Genomic DNA, 6,000 nt, shown 5'->3' on the forward strand with positions numbered 1-6,000 from the left:
GATGATGAACGTAGAGACCAAAGCAAGAGGTGTCATCTATCAAGTCTAAAATAGTTTAACGTAATGGGTTCTCTTTCATGTCTTGTAAATGCCAAAAATAAAAGTAACCCTACCCAACACAGGAAGAGAAGCAGGTTGTGACCCTCTAGCACTGAAGAAGATAACATGTATATGGAGGAAAGGCACGTTCCCTACGGTTTATAATAATTGGGTGAATGATTTTTTTAACTTTTTTATGGGCATAGCATACGAGCATGTATGATGTAATGCATTGATCAAGTCTTTTGAAATCCATGTATGTAAATTTGTATATGGTTGGCCTAAGGCCTTTTTGTCAAATGAGCCCACATTTTGGACCATGTAGCTAAAGCTTAGTCGTGGACCACGTGATTAAATCGGACATTATTTGCATGCAACTTCGAGGGGTTCACTACATGTAAACCCTCCGTATCACGTGCGTTCAAGGTTTATTTGAAAAAGTCCTTACCCGTAGATTTTTCATGAGTAAAACACACCTTTTCCTATTTGATTTGTGTAAAACTCCTTTGTTTGGCGCCCTACCCTTTTGCCTGTTAAATAAGGGTAAAATCCATGGTTTGAAACCCTATTATGTTGAACTCATGTGCTATATTAAAATATCTATGGGTGGCACACTCCCCTACACGAGTCTTCTACGCAATGCTTTTGCTAGCTTTGTTCAGTGCTTTTCACGTTTTCGTACATCGAGAAGTGTCAAGAGTGAGGTGAATGTTTTTATTTCACACTATGTACGTGCCACGGCACGACAATGTGTTGATTTTCGCAACACACGACCAGTGTTTCCCATCTCATGTGCATTCATCATCCTCATGCCGTCGATCCTCATTTGAGGGACAACATGAAAAGCCAATAGCCACTTCTTTTTGCAGGGTATTGAGGCCGTCACCTCAAACACAACACCCTTCTTGCCCCACTTGCATGTGAGCAATGGTTGTTGTCCATTAATTTTCATTGATACTAGTTCAAGAACCGCCTTTTCAACTTCAAAACCTCCATCAACATGGACCCCTCCATGGTTATAGGCTTTGTGGAATAGCTCCATAGGAAATTCTCTGCATGCAGTGTTAGGTTTTGGAGAGATGGCACTAGCCGTCAAACATTTGCACATTGTCAACCCGTCCGCCACCACCTTATGTTGATGAATGTGCTCTTTGTTGTCACTTGTTTCCATGAGGAAAAAATGATGGGCCTATGACTATTGCACAACCTGGCTAGCTATGAGGAGCGACTAGCCGCATTGGACCCTTCATCGGTGTAGGTTGAAGCAAGTGCACCGGATAAAACAATCGCTCGATATTGTCTTCGATTTCTTTGGGACTACAAAAGTGTGATGGGGCCGCACATGTTCTCCCCAGTTCAATGGTAAGCATTCGATTGCATGAACTTGGTGTTAATGACACATGTGCATAGATTTTTGTGAAGCTTTGATAAACAACACACAGAGGAAATATAAGAACGCATGTGTAATGTTTTGGAAGGCTTCGATTGGTGCAAAATGATAGAGAAAAAAATAGCATTTAAGCATTTGGGAAGATGAACTCTTGTCAAGGAAAAAGTAACATTTGCGATCTCCATCATCATCTCTTTTGCAACTACTACCATCGTGTTGAATGTTGCATTCACTTATGCTCTCATGGCTACCATCACCATTGCTTATGTGTTGTTCATCTTCTTTTAACACAAGGAAAGAGATCGCGGTGTCGTGCCGCTTCGCGGGCATGAGATGAAAGATGAGGAAGTGCATGTATTTTGGATTTTTTCCAATCTTACAATTAATGCCAAAATCTGTTATGAAAGCAGGATGACTAGAATGTATGCTAGTTGTGGTTTTTGGAGCCATTAAATGGGGTTTGATGCATGTAGGTGAGGATATCGAGATACTGTCAAAACGCGGTTTAATAGGCCAAAATTGTAGTTCTCAACATGCTCTCCATGACTGTCTTTACGGCTCGTCAATCGGAGTCCAAAGGAGAAAGATATGGCCATTATAATAATTTTCGAGGGCCAGTTTTGTTGGTGTTTGGACCCGCCTTGGAATGTGCCGAAGAAGTTGAATCAAGTTTAATAGGAGTCCGATCGCTAGTGCTCAAAAAGGGCCACAACATGTGTTTTATAGGGCTCAAATTGGGCATCAAATGCTCAACTTATGGCCATATCAATTTTCTATTCAGTTTCGGACATCCATGAGTAGGGAAAATTAATGTTGATGCGGTTAAAGTTGTGCTCAACACTGCTCTAATCAAAATCTATGGGTGCTTGCAATGCTTTAATTGATATGTACCCCAAAAATTATGCTTGGGAGTGTTTGGGTTGGTATGTGTGCGCTTTATCGCACGTGTCAGAGGCAAGGAACTTGCCAAACACTGTGTGCGAGCCACGAATGGCTGCAAGCACACAACTAGATAATCCTAGCAAGCTCAAAGAGGCAATGTGTGTGTCACTCACCGCTCAATGCTTTCCGTCGTGAAGGATCCTGTGCCGCGAAGAAGAAGGAGCCGCCTCGCCGCCGTAATGCTCGATCTCTCTCTCTCCCTCTCCCTCTCCCTCTCCCTCTCTCTCTCTCTCTCTCTCTCTCTCAAGCATACACACACACACACACACACACACACACTCATGACCACAGGAAGGAGAACAAGATAGAGGTAGAGCAAGAGCACTTCTTAGCCTGCACCTCAAAGAATGAGGATTTTAGGTCAAAATGGACCTTTAATAACAATCTGACCCATTCACACATGGGTGCCCACAGTGTGGCCGATCATAGTAAAAATTATGTAAAAATGGGATAAGTGGTGCGCCTCTCATCGGCAATCACCTACACACCTATTGGACCGACAAGCCCGGTCCATGACTCAAATAAATGATAAGGTGTCCGTCGAAGGTGATAGGGTGTCCGTGAGGGTTAACATGGCCCCCTTCCTGATGTAGATTCCATCCTCGGAAGCTAGTCGAGGTGGAAGAGCATCTAGTTTGCAGTTTGGAGCTTTCTTCAAACACTGGAAAATCAACCAAAAATGGCATAGTAATTGCATCCCATATATAATTAAAAATCATATTCAGTGAGTAGACACACAAATTGATTGATAAGAGAATATTAAACAATTTTTCAGTAGTAAACATTAAACTGTAATATAATCAAATACATAAGCAGTTGTAAATGTCAAAAAATAAACAAGTCTAGGGTCGCTAATTTAATGGTCGAGAGGCACTAGAGGTCAACTATCAATACCATGGGCAAACTTCTCAATTTTCTCTGGTCAATTAAGTTGTTTAATCGCGAGAGAAAAGTATTTCATGTCCGAGGGTTAACTAGAGGCTATACCTAGAAGACCTTCTAGTTAAGCTACGATAAAAGGAATTGCTTATGAAATCATCGCCTAAAATTATTCCCTTTTCTTGACCCCCCAAAGTGTTTTCCACATTGATTTAATTTTTGAGTGTGTGCTTATTTTGTATGTCTTGGGCTTTTTGCTTTTTAAGAAAAAGCGCTTACATTGGGAACCTCTAGGGCTCTAGTACCATAGGCAACACATGTGAGTGAAGTACCAAAATAAGATTTTACATTGCTGGCACTTTTGTTTTTCATTGCCTTTCAACTTTGTAACTTTGGGGGTTCATATTGACATTGTTACCCTCCCCAGGCTCATCACAATAGTAAAATCCCTTTATAATAGTTAAACTAAAGGTCAAGAGGGGTGAAGCCCACTAGAAAGCACTAGTACATTGCACACAATGCTGCCTAAATCGGATTAAGAACCTAAAGTAACCATTGACAATTAGGAAGGCATTTTCCATGGTATTAAGAGAAGATATCTAACACTTATCTTGGTCAAACTAGCTTAGTCAGACTGCTTGATTCATAAACCTAGACAAGGGACTATGACATAAAATTATATTGAATCTAATGTTTAATACTAAGCAAATGCGTTGAATATTATGCTACAAATCACAGATAAAGCAGAAAAACATGGATGCTAAAAAAAACATGAGGCAATGATAATGGACAAGAAACACCTTATCGGGTTGATGATCGCGCTCGATTCGAAGATTGAACTAGACAAAGATTCAAAATCTCAACAACTACAATGCATTCCTACACACACTAGAAAACACAAGGAATACCTCTAGGAGGCACATCAGTAGGAAGAAGCACCAACCTTTATTGAACACAATCAAAATAACCTAAGGAACCCTAACCGAATTATTTGCACCCCCCTAGAGAGTCAAGGGAACAGGATATTGAATAAATGGGCGGGTAGCCCTAGGTCTAAACCCCTATCCTCGTCATTGTCGAGAAAAACAAAGTCATCATCCATGAGACCATATGTGCCATCCGTGTAATCATGTAAATCTTCCTCATCATTAGAGGTACAAATGCTCACTAAGAATGTCACTAGATGTCTATAGTCATCTTGGTCAAAAGGGTAAGCGTGTGCAATTGGAGAGACATTCTCTACTAAGTAGGGATCAGTCGTGGTCAAGAGACGTATCAACCATTCTAATTCCTCAAAATTCTTCTCACACACTAGCGTATCTACCAAATCCCATTCACATGCAAGCACCGGGTAGACTATATGAAACACTTGTGAAAAGTAAAGAGGGTACCTCTCACCCAAGGTAGGAGTGGATGACTCTAGCGTACTAGCCATATTTGTACACACTGATAGATGCTGGTTAGTGTGAAGATATTATAAGGGTCATGTCAAAAGGTCGTGTTCTTATACATAATGTGTTATTATGATTTTTGGGCCGTTTGCTAGAATTTACAGGTTTCTAGCTTTTTGTTTGGTGACTTGCTCTTTTACTTTTTTATTTTTGTTTTCTTGAGTATAGGGTTGTATATATACATTCCTTAAGATTGGGGGATTGAGAGGTTAGGGAGGAAGGTTAAGAGAGGAGCAAGTGAACGATGGATGTCAACAAACACTCCCCCCTTCCTTGGGTAGATCATACCTTTTGGAACGATGTCGTCACCTTTTGAAACCAATTGTTCCAAGTTGTTATGGGTGAAGACTTTGACCAATAGTTTTTGACCACCCTATGCATTTCATCTAGTTGCAAGGGTAGTAAGGTACTCTCCCATTATTTTACTTGCAACGTTGTTGTATGCGGTGAACTTACAACGGGAGGTGAAAATTCTTTTTTGTTTTTATGGATAATTACAATGGTAGGTGGAGGTTGTGTCGAAGCTTGTATTTCTATGTATGAACTACATGAAGAGCAAGAAGCTTTATTTGTTTTTTCTATAATTGAGCTAAGCAAAACAAGTCATTCTCGCTTGGGTACCCAAACTAGCTCTGGGTCAGGTGTATAGTGTTCTATGATCTTTCCCTTTCCACAATCTTCAATCGGCTTTATCGTTTTACAGGATTTGACTCACATGAGTCTCTAAGTGACAAGTAAGAACACAATCTTTGTACCCAGATTTGATCATTTACTTCATAGTAGCCTTGGGCTTCCAATAGTCATTTAGGAATCCAGCACAATGTTTTCTTACATTTCTTGGAGCGAGCAGGGTGTCTCTTACAAGGATCCTGCTTTTTAGCATCAGAAATGGTGGCTAAAGATGCTTTGGAAACCCACTTGTATGTTTTCTTTGTTATATTACATTGAGTCTTGTGTATCTCAAGCTTTATTTCAGATACAGAAGTTGAAGCTCTAGAGGGTTGGGCTATAGGTACAAATGGTTCAACCTCTTGGACATGCAATGTTTTGGGTTTTATTTCCTCCGGAGGTGATATCTCAGGGACTATCTCTTGAGTGGAAGGGCTAAGAGTTGGTTTCTGTGTTGTGACACTCCCATTCTCCCAATTAGTAGTGCATTTGGTCGCTATCATCCACGTGCGTCCTAGGTTTATATTGCCTTCCATAGTTATAGCAGGCATGACCAAAAAGTCTTGAGCTACAACCCCATTGTCATAACTGATAGAAGTGTGCCAAGTTTCAAAAACCGTAGTTTTTTTC

The sequence above is a fragment of the Adiantum capillus-veneris genome, chromosome 8 (assembly GCF_014529385.1).
Source record: "Adiantum capillus-veneris isolate H3 chromosome 8, ASM1452938v2, whole genome shotgun sequence".
NCBI classification, from domain to species: domain Eukaryota; kingdom Viridiplantae; phylum Streptophyta; class Polypodiopsida; order Polypodiales; family Pteridaceae; genus Adiantum; species Adiantum capillus-veneris.